The sequence below is a fragment of the Ceratotherium simum genome, chromosome 34 (genome assembly GCF_057802395.1).
Source record: "Ceratotherium simum simum isolate JZ-2026a chromosome 34, ASM5780239v1, whole genome shotgun sequence".
Taxonomy (NCBI): domain Eukaryota; kingdom Metazoa; phylum Chordata; class Mammalia; order Perissodactyla; family Rhinocerotidae; genus Ceratotherium; species Ceratotherium simum.
Window position 1 is genome coordinate 22,888,695 of NC_141933.1, and position 17,459 is coordinate 22,906,153.

The 17,459-nt window shown below is 56.2% G+C and overlaps 1 protein-coding gene across 4 annotated transcripts in view; it reads right to left on the reverse strand.

The window, feature by feature from the left end:
- The window catches only part of TSPAN18 (tetraspanin 18), a 186,943-nt gene extending 170,273 nt beyond the window's left edge, over positions 1-16,670 (reverse strand). Inside the window, exon 1 of one of the 4 annotated variants that reach the window (XM_087423087.1) lies at positions 16,570-16,670. The gene's annotated coding sequence lies outside the window, so the exon portion shown is untranslated. Of the gene's footprint in view, positions 1-15,820; positions 16,103-16,569 lie in introns of those variants that run through there. The other 3 variants (XM_087423085.1, XM_087423088.1, XM_087423084.1) reach the window with 3 other exon arrangements.
- Between the last annotated feature and the right edge of the window lie 789 nt (positions 16,671-17,459).

Here is a 17,459-nt window from a genome sequence, read left to right on the forward strand (position 1 = left end):
GCCCTGGGCTTTATAAATGGCAATAAGCCCAGAGAGGGCTAGTGCCTTGCCCAAGGTCACACAGCGAGGCTATGCCAAAGCTGGAACTTGAACTACCTCCCCATTTCTAATCCAGGGCTCTTTCTCTCCACTCCAGGGGGCCTCTCACAATCAATTAGGAACCACTGGAAAAGCCAGAAACATGATGGTAACCTCATTCATCTCAAACCAATCACATCTGTTTCACTTCTTCCCCACTAAGCAGTAAACAGTGGAGACAGCACCCAGGCTGGCTGCAGGCTGGGATCTCAGCTCAGAGGCAGGGCTGCAGCCAAGAGCAGGCGAGGCCTCCTTCCCAGGCTGATCCTGGGCTATAAGGAAGAGATTTTCCCTAATGCGGCTGAGATTGGTGATCCGACATCACTGAAAATCGCCCTTTTCCGAAAAGATAATACACACTAGCCCAGGGCGCGGCTCCACCGTGGAGGTGTTTCCAGCAGCCACCTGGGAGGCCTCTGTTGTCTTCCCACTGTCTGTCTTGATTAACATTTGCAGAAAAACTCACAGCACATTTCGCTGTAAATGAAAACCAAGCACCCAGGCCAGATGGCTCCTTCTAGCTCTCCCCTCACTGGTGCTAGAAACTAAAAAAAAGCTCAAAAATACTAAAAGTTCCCTAACATCTGCAAATCTGCCTTTTGAGGCCATTTTCAGCAAAATGTGCCCCAAACTGGGTCCTCGGATTGCGTTACAATGGCATTTCCTCCCTCGGGAGCATCCTTCTCTTCACCTCCCGTCTTCTCCTTCTGTGGAGCATGGCGGCTTCGGGGGCTGGTGGAGGAAGGCACCCACACACCGTCCACGTCCGGGAACGGGAGGCAGGACTCCAGAAACGGCTGCAGTGTTCGGGAGACTTCTGGTGACTCCCAGAGGTGGCAGGACTGATGTGACGGGGGAGAGAGGACCCAAGGGGAACACAAACCAGGGGGAATCCTAGCTCCCGCACACGTCTTCCCATGAGGTCCAGTTCGCCCCCTGCCCCCACTTCTGGGGACTCGTTGCTCATGGCGAGGCAGGGCTGCCCCGCGGAGGCCTCCCCACTCGGGTGCCCAGTTACTGCAGCCTCCACCAGCCTGCCCTGCTGTTATCTAGTTCAACAAGGAAGCAAGGGAAGTATTAAGACGTGACCAGCCCGAGGCCACACAAACCAGAAAGGGGCGGGCCAGAATCCACCCACGAGGGCCTGGCCCCAGGCCCCGCTCTAACCACTGCGCCACACGGCTCTCTTCCCATGACCCACTGCACTGGCTGGGACAGGACTTGCCCTAATCCTGTTCCTCCTCACCCCAAAGATATCGTCATCTGCTGCCTTCAACATCGCACTTACTTCCGACAGCCCTGGGGAGCCCCTTCCGTCACAGGTACAGGGCCGGGCGGAGCCCAGACCAGCACACGCAGACACACATCATCAGCTCCTGAATTCTTCTTGAATTCAGGGAAAAAGTGCTGCTTCTGTTCACAGCCTCCTGTTCACCGACAAGAGAGACAAGAGTACAGCTGTGAGCTACGGAGGTGACCCGCTCTCCCCACAGGAGCGCTCTGAAGACCAGTGTTTTCTCAGGAAGCTCCGTGTGCCAGGGCCAAGCCAGTCTCAGGGGACCAGGCAGCATGGGGAGTGTGAGGGCCAAGGGCCTGGCCAGGCCCCTGAGAAAGGGTCCCTGGTAAAAGGAGAGTTTGTATGGCGGGAGAGGAGGGGGAGCTGGGTGCCAAGAGGTGGTCTCCTCATTCGCTCTCTGCGTGTAGCAGAACCAAGCCTGTGTCACCCACTCGAGGGGCTGGGGGTCCTGCAGGTGAGACCAGGAGAGCAGAAACTCCGTGTCCTCAGAGGGAGGGACAGAGGGCGGGACAGAGGGCGCCTGAGACCAGGGAGAAGCTTGGGAGATGCGAGGAGTGCGCAAGGGGGCCCAGCCTGAGTCAGGGACCCGGGAGAGTCCCTCACGGTAGGTATGGCTCAGGGGCTTAAGACCCAGAAAAGTCTACGCTGTGCAGTGTCGAGCGGGATGGTTAGACACCCTCTGGATGTACCACCCTCCATCTCAGATCTTCAGTGAAAGTCTAGTACACACAATGGAAGAATGAATGAATGAACGCCCACACGAGGCAACACCAGGAGCCCCTTTCTGCACCCAACAGACCTCACAGGCGAAGTCTCCTGAGGATGGAAAAGGCCAGGCCTTGCGATGGTTCAGACAAACCCAGTTCCTCATATCCCCCTCCACCGATCAAGTGATCTGTGGAATTCTACAATCTCGGCTCCTCAGGTTTCCCTTCCATAACATAGGGATTAAAAATCTCACCCCGATGGGATTGTTGGGCATCAAATGAGATCACGTATATGGGTCTGGTGTGTACACGGAAAAACTCTGCTGTGCTTCTGGAGAGAAAGGGAAGGGAAGAGGGCCCTCATGGCAGGTCACTCCACGCCCAGCACCGCTAGCCACCTGCTCCCACCTGTGCTGCCCCTTTTCTCCAGATAAGGAAACTGAGGCTCCCTTAGGATCAATAACTTGCCAAGGTCATGCAGCAGGTGAGGGGCAGAGCCAGGATTGGAACTCAGATCTGTGGGATTCAGAAGCCGGAATTCTTACTTCCTTCCAGCCCCCATTCACATGCCACTCGGATTCTACAGCCGCCTTCGGAACTCTTCCTTCTAGAAGAGTGGTTAATTTTAATCCCGTGCATTTCTCACCAGCGGACATGCACGAACTCATGCACACAACTTTACTTAAATATATTGTTATTATGATTGTTTTGCCAAAAAGATTCTCTCAGTGAGATCTCTTTTCTCTGCACATGCACACAAACACACACACACCCATACCTCTCAGCAGGTTTGAACAGACCTTTGTGAACGGCTGGGCTACTTAGAAACAAAAATTGCCCATTATTTAAATTCAATTACATAGCAACCACTTTTTAAAAGGAATATTTTTATTTGAGCTCATTGTGCGGCAAATCATCAGACACTTTCTTTCTTTAAACTACTTGGAGGAGGAAAAATTATCAAATGAAAGGGAGGAAATGTTATGCATATCATCCCAGCTATTGAAAAGAATGCTGATGGATTTTCCTCTCGCACTTTTAATTTATTTAAACAACACCCCCACTTCCATCAACAACCACGCCTAGGCTTCCTGAGTGCTTTTCTCCAGGGGGTTCAAGGCTTTCCAGTCATATTCCCTGCTCGCTCCAGACTCCAAGGGGAGACTCTGGAGTTGGAGGGAGAGCTGGAGAACAGGCAGCCCCCGCTCCCCAGCGTGTGGATGAGATGGCAGAAGTCCACAGCGGAAATGGGCGCAAGTTCAAGCCAAAGCAGGACTAGGCTCTAGGCTCTGACCCTGGACTCCCAGTCCAGTGCTCTCCCAGCTCTTCAGTTGGGGAACAATGGGGATGGCCATTCACGAGTTGGGTCTAGGCTGTGGTCTAGCTCTCTTGGCGTCCCTACCGGCTCCCCCAATTCCATGGTAATACCACATTCCCAGGCCTCCTGGGGCCCACCAGGCTCTGAGCTTGGGCCCTCGTGTCCCCATCTGGTCTCTGGGTTCAGAAGAGGGAAGGGCCCTGGGCAAGCTCCCCACCGTGGCCCCAGTTCTAGCCCCTCAAAGCACCAAAGCCCGACGTGGTTCTGTGTGCCTTGGCTCCACAGCCGGCTTCCCCAGCAAGAGGCCACTGGAAAGGAAAATAAAACAACAACAAAAAGCCCTTTGATCTGCCAACGGACACTCTCGTCCAACCCTGGAGGGAGGAGGGACTCACCCTCTGTCGTGACCTGCTGGCCTCCCTCTCGTAAGTCCCTCCCGGGCCTCTTTCACAGACGCCACTGAGCCCACGCTCCTGGACCCTGTGAGATGAATGGGTCACAATGACATCGGTGGGGACCAAGCGGGGATGGGTAGGAGGCAGGAAGAGGCTGGAGAGGGCCAGGCAACTACCGGAGAGAGATGGCCACGGACCAGCTGGCCCCTCCACAATACGTGGTCTCCACAGATCATCTGCTTGGTAGAGTCGGGAAAGGGGTGTGTGGGAGAAAAGCCTTTCAGTTCATCAAGTGGGAGTCACGCAAAGCATCACGGCTGTCCACACCATGGAGCACTCGGCACCCATCACAAAGCATGGGTAAGCAGCAGACACGTGAGCTGCGCCTCTCCCACATCCCGCAGTCCACCCTCGACACCCCACAGCTTCAGGGGACGCTTCCGTTCACTCTGGTAGCCCATATTCAAGAACCCCCTTCAGGCCTAAAGGCAGGCTGGAAGTTTCCAGAAGCTGATGTCCCCAGGAGCAACCCTCAACCAATGAGAGATGGAAGATTCTGAGGGATGCTCCCCACAATCCCTAGGAGGGTCCCCGGTGGGACAGAGCCCCACTTACGCACAGCACAGCTGGCTCATCAGCACACCTTTTATTGGCTCTCCTCCCCTCCTGCCCACTCACCTCTCTGGGACCAACCTCATATAGAAACTATTTGCACCCAAATCCTTGCTCAGGGTCTTTTGGAGACATCCAGCTAAAACAAGCAGAAGTGCACATGCTGATACAGGACGAGCGAAAACACGCGGGAGGCAGAGCAGAAGGTACAGAACAAGTAACAGACATGGAAATGAAGGGCGCCGTGTGCACAGGTGCTCGTTCACCGAGAGGGCGACTCAAGAGACACAAGGAGCTGGCGACCCTGGCTGTCGCTGGGCAAGGAGAACGGGTTACGGCTGAGAGTCCGTTTCCATCGAATATGCTTTTGTTCTATTTCCATATTCTCTTACTATGTTTACTCTGATTTTTTTTTTCTTAGGTCTTTCACAAGTAAAACGTGATTATTTTCAAAGAACTCCTGAGAAATCAAATAAATGAACTATGGAGAGGGAGAAAACCCTGGAATGGATAATCCCCCTCACTTCCTGGGACCGTCTCACTCCCTCCTGCCCCATTGTGGCCTCGGCCTCCCTCAGCCTGGGAGCAGGACGACAGGTCCCCATTCCCTCAAAGGTTTGGCAGCAAGGGATTAAGGGCTGGAAGAGAGCGAAGGGCCAGGTGAGAGACCTCTGAGACCCCCGGATCCTTATTTCCTCCCCACCCTGGCTGTAAAGACAGAAGCTGGCTTCAAAGGCGACGACCCTGGTGTCTCGCAGAGAAGCATAGCCAGGAAATAGACCATCTAATACTTGAGAGCAGGCCTGGGGTTCAGACCCACTAGCTTGGCATTTCTACACCTCTGCTCACCAGCTGTGTGACCTTGGGCAAGTGACTTACCCTCTCTGTGCCCCAGTTTCCTCAGCCATAAACTGAGGATAATCATACTAGTGAAGTAGGTGTTATGAACTGAACTGTGTTCCGCCAGAATTCATATGCTGAAGCCCTAACCCCAGTATTTCAGAATGTGACTGTATTTGGAGATATGGTCTTTAAAGAGGTGACTAGGTTAAAATGAGGCTGTTAGGGTGGGCCCTAAGCCAATCTGACTAGTGTCCTTCTAAGAGGAGACTGGACACCGGAGACACGAGAGATGCACGTGCAGAGGAAAGACCACGGGAGGACACATCGCAAAGGCGGCCATCTGCAGGCCCAGGAGAGAGACCTCAGGGGAAACCAGACCTGCCCACTCCTCGGTCATGAACTTCCAGCCTCCCAAACTGAGAAAATAAACTTGACATGAATTAATTATTTAATCCTCCCAACAACCCAATGAATCAGGTATTATTTTTAGTCCCATTTCATGGATGAGAAGAGGCACAGAGAGGCTGGGTAAGTTGCCCGAGGCGGCGGAGCGGGTGGGATGGAGCTGGGGCTGTAAACCTCTCCACCGGGTGAGGTCTGACCTGCGAGTGCCAGGCACACCGCGAGAGACTGGCACACATTAGCTGCGCTCATTGCCCAAACAGTCGAAAAAGACCGGCCCGCAGAGGAGAAAACGGACGGGGCGCCTCCTGAGCACCACCCGGTGCCGGGCCTGGGCCAGCTGCTGCGAGGCAGAGGATGGGCAGAGAGACACGGGTCTCTGCCCTCTGGGGCTTACACTAGATTAGGGGAGAAGGATGTTAAATAGTCACACAGACACATCAACCCTCTCCCAACTGTGACAAAAACCGCATTAAGGAGGGGATGGTGCAGCAACTGGGGGCAATAGGTGGGGAATGTGGCCCACTCGGGAGTCAAGGAGGGCTTCCCGGAGGAGGTGACACAGCAGCTGGGCTCCAAAGGACGAGGAGGAGTCAGTAGCTAAAGAGGGAGGGAAAAGCATTGCAGGGGAGGGGAAAGAGCATGCAGAGCGACCCCGCATGGGGGACCAAGAGAAGGACGCAAGATGGCAGGTGGGCTGGAGCAGAGGGAGGCAGGCTTGGGTCGGGGCGGGGGCCAAGGCTGCAGGAAAGGCTTTTGAACACAACTGAGAATCCACTGAAGGGTTTCAAGCGAGGCGGCCAACACGATCACGTTACACAACAGATGTTTTCCCTAACAGAGTGTGTAAGTCGAACTTTAGTCAATCGAATTTTATTTTTAAGGCAGGAGGGAGGATCGGGGATCTGAGAGCTCATGTGTCTGTAAATTGAACGCGGACCCTCTGATCCAGCTGGCATCTTCATAGATCCGGGTGCCTCAGGCGGGGGACACTTGTTAGGTAACAATACTGGAAGACAGGCCTCCCTTCCATGTCTCAGAAGTGTGGGGAGTGTCTCTGCTGGCCGCATAAGTGTCTCTCTGTCCCCCATAAGTCGTGGGGACACCCAGCACTGCGAATGTGGCTGCCCCCACGGGGCCCCCACACAGCCTGTTTCTTGTGGTGAACACCACCCTCCAGGCCCCCTGCCCCCGCCTCTCCTCATCCTCCAACCTTCAGCTTGTTTTTCACTCCAGGGGGGGCCCCGCCCCCAGATGTCAGGGCCTTTCCTGAGTTTTTCATGGCGCCCAGGGCTCCCCACTGGGTTTGTTCCCATAATATCCCCAGCGGCCCCACATAAGAGAGGCTTCTGGGTAGACGCCTCTGTGCATACAAGAAAGGATGTGATCCCAAAGAAGCTATGACTAAGAATTCATTCATTCATTCACTCACTCACTCATTCAGCATGTACCTACTGAGCATCTGCTCAACCCCAGGCACTAAACTGCACCTTGTAGGTTCCGAGAACAAAACAGACAGGTCTCTGCCCCATTCCACTGAGGGAAACAGATCATAAATAAGATAATCAGAAGAGAATAGAATTAGATAGAATAGAATAGAATTAGAATCTAGAATTAGAATAGAATAACTCTAACACTCATTGAATACTTTTGAAGAGCCACATTCAATCCTAAGAGATACATTTATGCATTTTAATCTTATTTTATCTTCGTAAAACCCTCCGAGGTGAAATGGTGGCACAGAGAAGTGAATTTGTCAGAGGCCAAATGAAGGTCATGGTACATGGCTGAACCGGGGTTTGAACCCAGGGCCACATGCTCAGAAGCCGCACTCCTTCCCTTGACGGCATGATGCCTCCCTGCTTCCATTGCATGGGGACAAGGCTGCATATCTGAACCCTCAGCCCCCACAGCAGAGCCCCAGACACTCCTGGGCCCCCATGGGATGTGTTCTGGGGCCGAGAGGCGTCTCCTAAGCCTTCCTAAGTCCCCTCCTCGTGCAGAGATGCCCAGACGCTGCCCCTGGGGACAGGCACCCAATGTGGAAAGGTCACAGTGATCTCCAGCGCTAAAGGTGAATGCAGGATAAAGAGCAAGCAAGACATTCACCTGAACCTGATATGCTTAACCCGGGAGGAGACGGAGATGCTGGCAACTCCAGGAAGACAGGCCGAAACAAAGTACATGGTGCCTGTCACGCAGTCATTTCAAACCATTATTTCTAGAAAACATTCTCTCTGCAATTGGTTACAATTCATACACATCCATCTTCCTTGAGCCCAGACTGAACACCCCACACGCTTCCAGGCCCGTCAGGAGGGAGCAAAGATGGATAACCGCGTCTGACAGACGCTTAGCTGTGGACAGAGTGTGTTTGACACAGACATTTGCCTCCTCTGATGCTCATAATTGGGCTATGAGGTGGGTATAAGTCCCCACTTTACTGATAAGAAAACTGAAGTGTACAGAGATTAATTTACCGATTACTCACTAGTACAGTTGTATGCACTTGGGCAAATTACCCAAAGCACTTTAGGTTGGTTGTTTGGGTTGTAAATGGGGCAATAATAGTGCCCACCTGTTATGGGTTGAATTGTGTGCCCCAAAAAGCTATGTTGAAGTCCTAACCCCCAGTACCCATGAACGGGACCTTATTTGAAAATCGGGTCTTTGCAGACATAATCGAGTTAAGATGAGTCATTAGGCCCTAATCCAGTATGACTGGGTCCTCATAAGAGGACAGACGACACAGGGAGAACCCCATGTGACGACAGAGGAAGAGACTGATGTGCCCACAAGCCAAGGACACCAAGGCCTGCCAGCAGCCACCAGAAGCTAGGAAGGAGCAAGGATGGACCTTCCCCTAGGGCCCTGCCAACACCTTGATTTTGGACTCAGCCTCCAGAACTGCGAGAGAATACATGTCTGCTGTTTAAGCCCCTACTTGGTGGTTCTCTGTGACAGCAGCTCTGGGAAACGAGCACACGCCTCAGGGGCTCTTGAGCTGGTGCACGCCCAGCCCCAGGTGTTCCGGGAGGGAGGGGCTGCAGAAGCTGAGGTCTGGGCCAGGAGCGAGTAAGGTGTGTTTGAGGGCCCCCACGGTGCCCGACTCACCTAACTGGCCTGCTTGCCAGCCAGAGCTTCTCAGAGAAGCCAGGAGTCGGTGTGCCTCCCAACATCCTGATGGCGGCCACAGTGGAAGGTCACTCTCTTCAGTGCCCCCAGGAACAAGTGGCCACTGTGCCCAGGGGGGCAACGGGCCACGGCAGAACCCTGTCTTGGGGAGCCATCCTCTCCCAAAGGCCCCTCCCCTCCGGTGTCCAGCCCACCAGCTATTTCTGTGGGGTCCGTTCAGGGGGACAGTTAATCCCCATTATTCCGGGGGTGTTTGTTTTGGTGGGAGAAGCGCCTCCCTCCCCCGGGGGGCTAAAAGCGCAGAGCAGATGAGCAGGCCGGGCCTGCCCTGCTGGAGGGAGCCCGAAATGTCAGGCACCAGGTGGTGGCGAGGCGGTGCCCCCGCGAGAGGAGGGCGGGGGGTCTGGAGCACTAGGCCAGCCAGAGCACGGCCATCTGTCCCAGCCGGAGAGGAGCCCCACGGGAGGGGCCTCGCTCAGCAGCACCCCCGGCCCCATGCCCACAGTGGTAATTAGACATGAAAAGACGGGCCCAAGTCCAAGGGCCAGGGCTCCAAATCCTTCTCCCATTTCAAATGGAAGCCACGTTAGCTCGCCACGAGAGCTCAGCCTGGGGCCGCGGGGTGGGGACCCACGGCCTCTCCACCTAAAAGATGAGAGTTATGGGCGGGCGTGCCGGTCTCTCGCCAGGCATCTCCACCTTCCGACTCAAGTGGGAGAGGAGAGATGTGCAAACACGTTGACACCCACTATGTGCGAGGAACTTGACTGGCTTTATAGCGTCCCCATGTTCTTCCCATTTTGCAGAGGAGGAAACTGAGGCCCAGAGGGATGCGTGAGTGCTAGAAGAGGAGTCAGGCTTGGAAACTGGGTCTGACCATCTTACTGTCCTCCGAGAAACAGGCTGAGTAGGTGGGACCCACAATTACTTTGTGTGTCATTTGGGGGGCACCCCGAAGCTTGAACGCACAGCAGTTCCCAAAGCGGTGTGTGTGGGGCCCAAATTCCTATGGCTCCCACTGTGAATATCTAAAACTACGGCTCCCTCACCTCATGCCCCTGCACTTCACCTCGGCCTCCAGATAGTTCCTGCAGCCTCCCCTCCCGGCCCCTTCTGCCCCCACCCCAGGCACACGTAAGACGAATACAGAAGCTCCACACCATGAGGGTGCAGGCCGAGGAGACAGGAGCAGCAGTAGCTTCTGGAGGATCCGCGAAGAAGTCCTCAGAGCAGTAAATTTCAGAAAAGCCAAAGGAGACCATGGGAGCGCCGGGCTGCAGGTCAAGGGCCTGGCTTGGTGCCTTGTTGTGTACTCACGCAGTGTGTTCACCGTGTGTCCACTCCGTGTATTCACAGAGGCCCTCGGCCTCTCTGAAACCCACCTCAGTGTATTACGGGTACTGTGTGACCTGCGTGGACATCATTTCCATGTGCACAGTCTGTAATCCACAAAGGGCAATGCGCATCAGGGATCACTAGGGAGGGAAGCTTCCACGGTACCAGGTCTAGCTGGCAGTTGAAATGCGTCATCTCAATTAATCCTCAAAGAACTCTATTCTGGAAATGTAAACGCAGGGAATTAGGGCTCAGCAAATACCCACGTGCTTCCTTACATGCCCAGCCTCCCTTCCGGCTGGTTTGGAGACACGTGACAGTTCTGACCAATGTCCTGGGGCTGGAGCAAGGTTTGTCACCTCCTGGCTGAGGCAGCTGAGGGTCAGTGCGCCTTCTCTCTCTCTCTCTTCCCCTTCTGCAGCGTCTGTGGATGCCACATAACGCAGAAGGTACAGTTACAAAGATGGGGCACCGCCATCTGCCTGGGTAACCGCGTGGAGCAGAGATCCACGGTAGACAAGTAATGTGAGCGAGAATCAAACCTGCCGTGTTAAGCCACTGAGAGTCTGGGGTCACCTGCTGTGGCTGCTAGCGCTACAGAACTTACCAGTATTACTGTTGCTATTATTCTGATTTTCAAAGAGAAGGAAAGAGCCAGCAAGTGGCAGAAACAGGGTGCAAGTTCAGATCCGTGACTCCAACACGCATCCTCTTTCAATGACAACCTTTTGTTGCTTAATTATTCCCCTCCCATAAGCAGCCGTGTCCCAAAAAACCCCTACCCCTCACCGTCCCCAGGGTAACTGAGTAACCAATGCAGGACGAGAAGAGGGAATCCCAGAAGGCACTCTGAGCTGGGAGGATGCTCAGAAGCAGGGAGGAGGGGCTGATCTCATCTCAGGGGTATCTTTCCTGGGACTTTGGGGTTCACAGGGGGTTTTGATACAAGAGGAAATATCGAATAGTGGATTAGAGCACGGGATGGGGATCAGATCAACCTAGGATCAAACCCCAGTCCCACCACTCACTCTCTCGATTTTTCTGAGCCTCCCTTTGTAATCTGTAAGACGGGGACAATATGTGAACCAGGCTTGGGGGGGGCGAGATGAAGCTTGTCTGGCTGCTGGCTGACGGTGAGCACCCCACGTCTGCCACCATGAGGACCATCGCGGGCTGGCTCAGAGGACCAGCCCCCCCGGAGGGAGACGAGGCAGAGACGCAGCAGGAGGGGGCTGCCCCAGCCAGGACACTGACAAAGCCGAGACCACGGACCTGGCCCGGCCCGCGTCCCTGCCACGGACGCCACGGACCACGGGGCACAACAGAGGGAATCGGGCAGGCCAGACGCCACGCAACATCACAGAGGAGCCAGATCATTTATTTCAGAGTGGAAAGTGTCTTCTAGGAGGACGGCCTTCTATTTGGGTGAATATCAGCTTCTATTGGTTGTTTATCAGCTTAACCTCATCATCTGCACATATGGTGTCCGTACGACGGCTGAGGGCGGGAGACGAGGCGGGGAGAGAAAGGATGGGTGAACACCAGCTGATGAAATCTCTTCCCTCACGTGCCAGAAAGCGGGATATTTTCAGTGATGTCAAAGTGGGCTTCCTGCCACGGGGATGGGCCATCATGAGAACACTCACAAGATTGTAACTCAGGAATCCTCAAAGAGGCAGGGAAAGAAGGGAAAAGACAATTTATTTTATTCATGCTTGCCTTCCATCACCAAAGTGGATACACACACACAGTGCCCCAGAATATCACAGCTGGAAAGGATCCAAGTTGATCCCGCCCATTTCACAGTAACAGTAATAATGACAATGACACTGACAACAGTGAATACCTGTGGAGCGTTTACCACGCGCCAGGCACGGTGCTCAGTGTTTCACGTTTTATCTCATTGACTATTCACAACCATCTGATGGGGAATTATTAGTCCCATTTTCCAGATCAGGAAACTGAGGCACCAGAGGTTGAACGGCCTCAGGTCACACAGCTAATAAGTAGGAGAAAGCTAACACTGGAACCCAGGCAGCCTAACCACCACACAATGCTGCCTCTAAACAAATAGGGAACAGAGGCTCAGAGAGGGGCGGGGACTCACTGAGGTCACACAGCTCCACTGGTGACAGAATCAGGGCCAGGACCCAAGTCTCCCAACACCTGGTCCAGTGCCCACTCCAGCCTGTTGCCTCTCAGGATAGTCACAACGCACAGGACCAGTGAACATGTTTTTGCTCATCTCCAAGTTGTTTCATCTGCTAATTACACCAGCCATCTTGGGCGCAGACAAGGTGCAAGGGCTGGATCTTAAGAAACACGTGCTGAGATGAAAACCCTGCTTTCCCAGCCGCAAACAGTGGGGCTCATCATCTCACTTTCTCTTTTTAAGAAGGGTTTCATTATCTGCCCCCCACCCACCCGGATTGGAGCGCTGATGCGGGTCCAAGGTGCCAGCCCGTGCAGCAGAGGAGCCCAGGCTGGCAGCTTTGCTCAATGGCATCAAGTTGCAGAAATACTGATCAACCGATCATCTGCTCCGGGGGACCCAAGAGCGGGTTTCCAAGGCCCCCTCCCTTTGCTGTGTCCCAGCGGAGCACGAACAAATGTTCCTGATTTTCCTTCCCAATGGCTGATGAAACAGACCAGGAGAGCAGCCCTCTGGAAAGAGGGGTCCCTAAGAGGGGCAGCCCAGCCACCAACATTTGCTCTTCGCAGGGACGTGGAAAGAGTGAGGCCCGGACAGGCATCCGGAGAAAGGCAACGTGCCAGCTTGCGGGAAATGGTCCTCTCCACCCCAAAACCAGTCTGATGGAGGACAGGAGTCTGGTTCACTTGGCTGTGCAGGGGCATGGTGGCGCTCGACAGCCAGAAGAGGTGCCCTCCACTGGACGGGAGGCAGACAGGGCTGCCTACTGCCCTAACAGGTTAGACCCTCCGGACTTTAAGTTCCAAGGCCCCTCAGACTCTCCTGGGCCGACACCCTCATTTTACAGACTGGGAAAGCAGATTCAAGAAGAGAAGTGACTCGCCCAAGGCCACACTGATGATCCAGAAAAGCGGGATTACGAATCAGCTGTTCCCTCACTTCCCCACCCCCTCCCACCATCCCCATCGTAATGCTTTGCCTCGACACCCCCTCCCAAACCTGTCCCTGCCCAGCACCCTGTCCTCCATCCCGCCCCCCAGACCATGCAAACCTCATTCGGTAACTCAGGGAGCTATTTCCAGGCTGACAGGGAATTTTTTTAAGGAGGAGGGGGTACTTCCTGAATCAACCCACAGTGTCCAACTCCACGTCCTGATGGACGTCTGCTTCTAGAGAGGGGTCTGGAGCGTTTGTTGAGAGACGCCACTTCAGCCTTGAGCTGGGTAAAGGTACCCCGAGGGTCAGCCGTTTGAATGGATTTGGGGACAGCAGGGAGACAAGGAGACAGAGTGTCCAACACTTGAAATTTTGCAGAATCAGAGATCTCGGAGTTTGCTGGGGAGCAGTCTGAATCCACACAGGATATGCTAAGTCCAAACACGGACATCAGCAGGCCTCAGGGTCTAAACTCCCTCTTCCCTTCAGGGCAGGCTGAATGTGGGGGGGGGGGCACGGAGAGGGGTACCACACAGGAGCTGCCAGCCCTCTGCGGGCCCCGTGCCCACACCCAGGTACCAAGGGCAGGGCTGTTCCGGGCAGGCTTCCCTCCACAGAAAAACAAGAGTCACTAAAAACAAAACAAAAAACTCCTTTTGTTTTCTGGCCCCGTGGAATGTCTTGAAGACATATCCAGAGACACAAGCTTCTCCACCCTTTCCTCTGCCTCCTCCCTCCTCCTCCTCGTCTATTCAAAATAAAAATCGTGCTGATCTTCCTTTACGGCAACTTTGTCCCGGACCATTTTCATAGCATCCAACCCAAACATTTGGTGAAAGGAGGAAGTTCAATTCTCTTCAAGGACCACCTTGTTTCCATCACCTTTGCAAGCGACTTTGGGGACACGGGAGGGACGCGGCGGCTGCCCAACGAGCACACGTTTGTAGCCAAAAGAAGTAAACTTCTGCTGGCCGCTGCGAGGCCACCAGGCATTCTTTGATTTGCTCATCTGTACCCACAGCGGGCAGGAGGGAGGGAATCAGAGAGAAAGATGAGGCAACAGTGCCTTCAGTGTCCCTTCAATGTCAAGCAGCCCCGCACGTGACAGAGATGATGCTCTTCATAGATGCCAGCAGCCATCTTGCTTCCCGAGGCCTCGGCACAGACACACAGATGCCCTGAGGTCAGGCAACAAGACACACAGCAGGTGTCCACCAATAATTGTGAAACGGCCAGACGAATGTGGCCTGTGGACCCCAGACCCAGGGGAGGGGCTCTTGTGGACTGCTGAGAAATTTTCCATTTGAGCCTGAACTGCTCAAGTCTTTAAGGGCCCCCCCACCCCCCCTCTGTGCCTCCCAGTTTATTTGTGCCCAAAGAGAGGATGGATAAGAGGGGATACACCCCAAGACCCTCATCCCGCCCACACCAGGCAGGGATCTGACCAGATCCACCGGACAAAGGTGCAACTTCTACAAAAAGGGTGCATTCAGCGGTCTCAGACTCCAAAGAAGCCTCAAAAAGTTCAGTCTCCCATCCACTTACTCCACACCAGTTAGCTGTTAAAGTTTCTCTCGTTATTGTTTTTCTGGGGGTGAATTTTTTATGCACCCATACACCCCTGCCAGCCCCTCAAGAAATACCACCTCCCGACAGCCAAGCTTTCCAGCCCGCGGCGCAGTTACAACTGGGGCACCTCAGCCTCACACTTGGACCGTCTCCGCCAGTCCGGCCGGAGTGGGGCTGCTCCTCAGGCGGGCCCCCGCCTGTGTGGGGTGGGGGTGGTGGTTCTGTGGTTGCTGGTCCTGGATTTCGGTGCATTTGTCTCGCAGGAACCAGGACTCGCCTTCCTATAGGCGAAAGGGCCAGGGAAGGGCGCCCCCTGGCGGGAGCCGACTCATCTCAATCCAGCCGGGACCCCAAACCAGCCCGAACCCACCGGTGCCGGCCAACCCTCTAGGCGGACTCCCCCTACACCCCCTAAATCTGGACATGCCCGAGCTTCGGATCCACCGAGCACCGCACAGCGTCTCCGCTTCCTCAAACCGCACACACCGCGTACGGAGTAAGGGGGACCCCGGAGGAAAGCCTGGCGCCCCCGTCCCGCTGCCAGGCACCCCGAAGGCGGCCGGCGCTCAGTGTCCCTGCCGGGCCCAGCAATCCTCCTGGCCCGGATCCTCGCTCCTAATCCCTAGTCCCTACCTGCCCTCCTGCAGAGCGGCGTGGCGCGCACCCCCTCCCTTACGGCGCAGCCCTCGCCGAGCCCCCGAACCTTGCAATTTGACCTGCCAGCCCCCCTCCCCGCCATTCCGCTGGCGGCCCCCCCTCACCCACCCAGAGCGCCGACTGGCGCTGCACCTGTGCGCGGGAAGCCCCTGGCCCTCGGCGGATTCCGGGCATGGATCGGGGGCGAGCACGTCCCCCCTGCCCCCTCCCCAGGCTAGTTTAAGTAGAACTTGGCTCCAGGGCTTCCCCAGGGCCGTCCTGGGATCCCCCCATTCCACCCCCACTCCCCACCGTGCCCAACAGTCCCCCGGGGGTGCGCGCGCGCGGGGTCCCCAAGTCCCCGGGGCGCAGCGGCGGGGCGCACGGAGGTGCGGAGCCCCTTACCTTCCAGCGGCAGCGGCCGGACCCCGCGCCAACTCCCGCCGGCGGCCGCGGGGGAAACTTTCCCGGGCGCAGGGGCGCGCTCCGCTCGCAACTCGCTCGGCGCCGGCTGCCTTCCCGGCGGGGGCGGCGGCGGCGTGTCCGGGTACCGGCGGGCGCGAGGCGGCGGCGGCGGCGCTCGCTCGGGGCTCGGGGCTCGGGGCCCGGGCTCGGGCGGCCTCGGGCGGCTCGGCTGTGGACGGCTGGGCGCTGCGTCCGCCCCGCAGCCTGGAGCCCCCGAGACGCCGGCGGCAGCTGCAGCCGCCCGCGCGCCCGCCGGCCCCGCCTCCCCGCCTCCCCGCCGCCGCTCCGCCCCTCCCGCTCCCCGCGCTCCCGCCCTCCCCAAACCGCCTCCCCCTCGCGCTCCAGTCGCCGCCGGGAGGGCACGTCGCCTCCGGCGGGCTGCCCCTCGCTGCCCCCGGGCTCGGCCCGCCTCCGGCCCCGCATCCAGGCCCCGCTCTGGGGGCCCCGGGGGCCACCCTCTGCCCCTCCTCCCCTTCCTTCGCCCCCTGCCCGCCTCCTCCCTCGCTCACGGGCCCTCGCTTCTCTCAATTCAGAAGATCTGTTGGGAAGTGGGGAGAGTGGCTAGACCCGGAGTATCTATTCCAGGGAAACTTGGACGCTGCCCTCCCACCCCCGCCCCCATGACCAACTGCGGGGCTGGAGGTGAGAGGATCCTCCAGCCGGACCTCGCTCCTCGGCCCTGGGAGTACCTGTTGAAAGCCAGGCCGATTCACCCTCCCAGGGCTCCTTTGGATTATTGCAGATAATAGAGGCGACCGGAGGGGTTGCAGCGGCAGGGGGGGGGGCGCTGACCCAGCCCAGACGCAAATGACTCGATTGCAAGGGGCCAGACCTGTGTCTCCAGTCTCAGGACTCATCATTTAGTCTTAGCCCTGCTGCCACAGCCACACCCCTCTCCCTGGCCTCTGACATGTGACTGCGCTGAGACACTTCACCCCTGACCCTCCTCTGTAAAGCAGCTGCCCACCCCGCTGCCCCAGACAAAATGGGCAAGGAGCAGATCCAAGAGGACAGCCCCAGTGAAGGTGCTGGCTGCCCCCGATGAGAGGCTAGGCTGCCCACTCCTCTGCCTGGGGTGACTCTGTTTTGAATCCCCGTTCTGAAGCTTCCACACCCAGAGCCTGCAGGCCCTGGACCTGCAGACACACATGCTCTGCAGGAGGCCCCTTGGTCAACTGATTCGCACTAAGGAGTGAGTGACTGATAGGGGCTGAACTTACTCCAGGCTTGAATGTGAATGTTGGTCATGTCAGGCCAGGGGGCAGGGTTTCCAGGGGCAGGAAGTCGCTGCCTTTCCTTGCCCACATTCCAGGAAAACAATACATCCCTCTAAGGACTTCGAGGATGTCTGGTGCTTTCAGCCGCTTCACTGAGTCACTGGGTAAATTGAGAAGGGACAAATAGGGTAGAGGTGTGGCTGGGAGGAAAAAATCTGCATCCACAGTTTTTAAATGGACCCAGAGTGAGCAATGCTTAACCCAATGGGAGAAAACCTTAGTGCAATTTCTGTAAAACAAGGAAAAGAAAACTCTAGAGGGCTTCAGGCTCCGCATTCCCCCCCTCAGCTGCCAAAACAGCA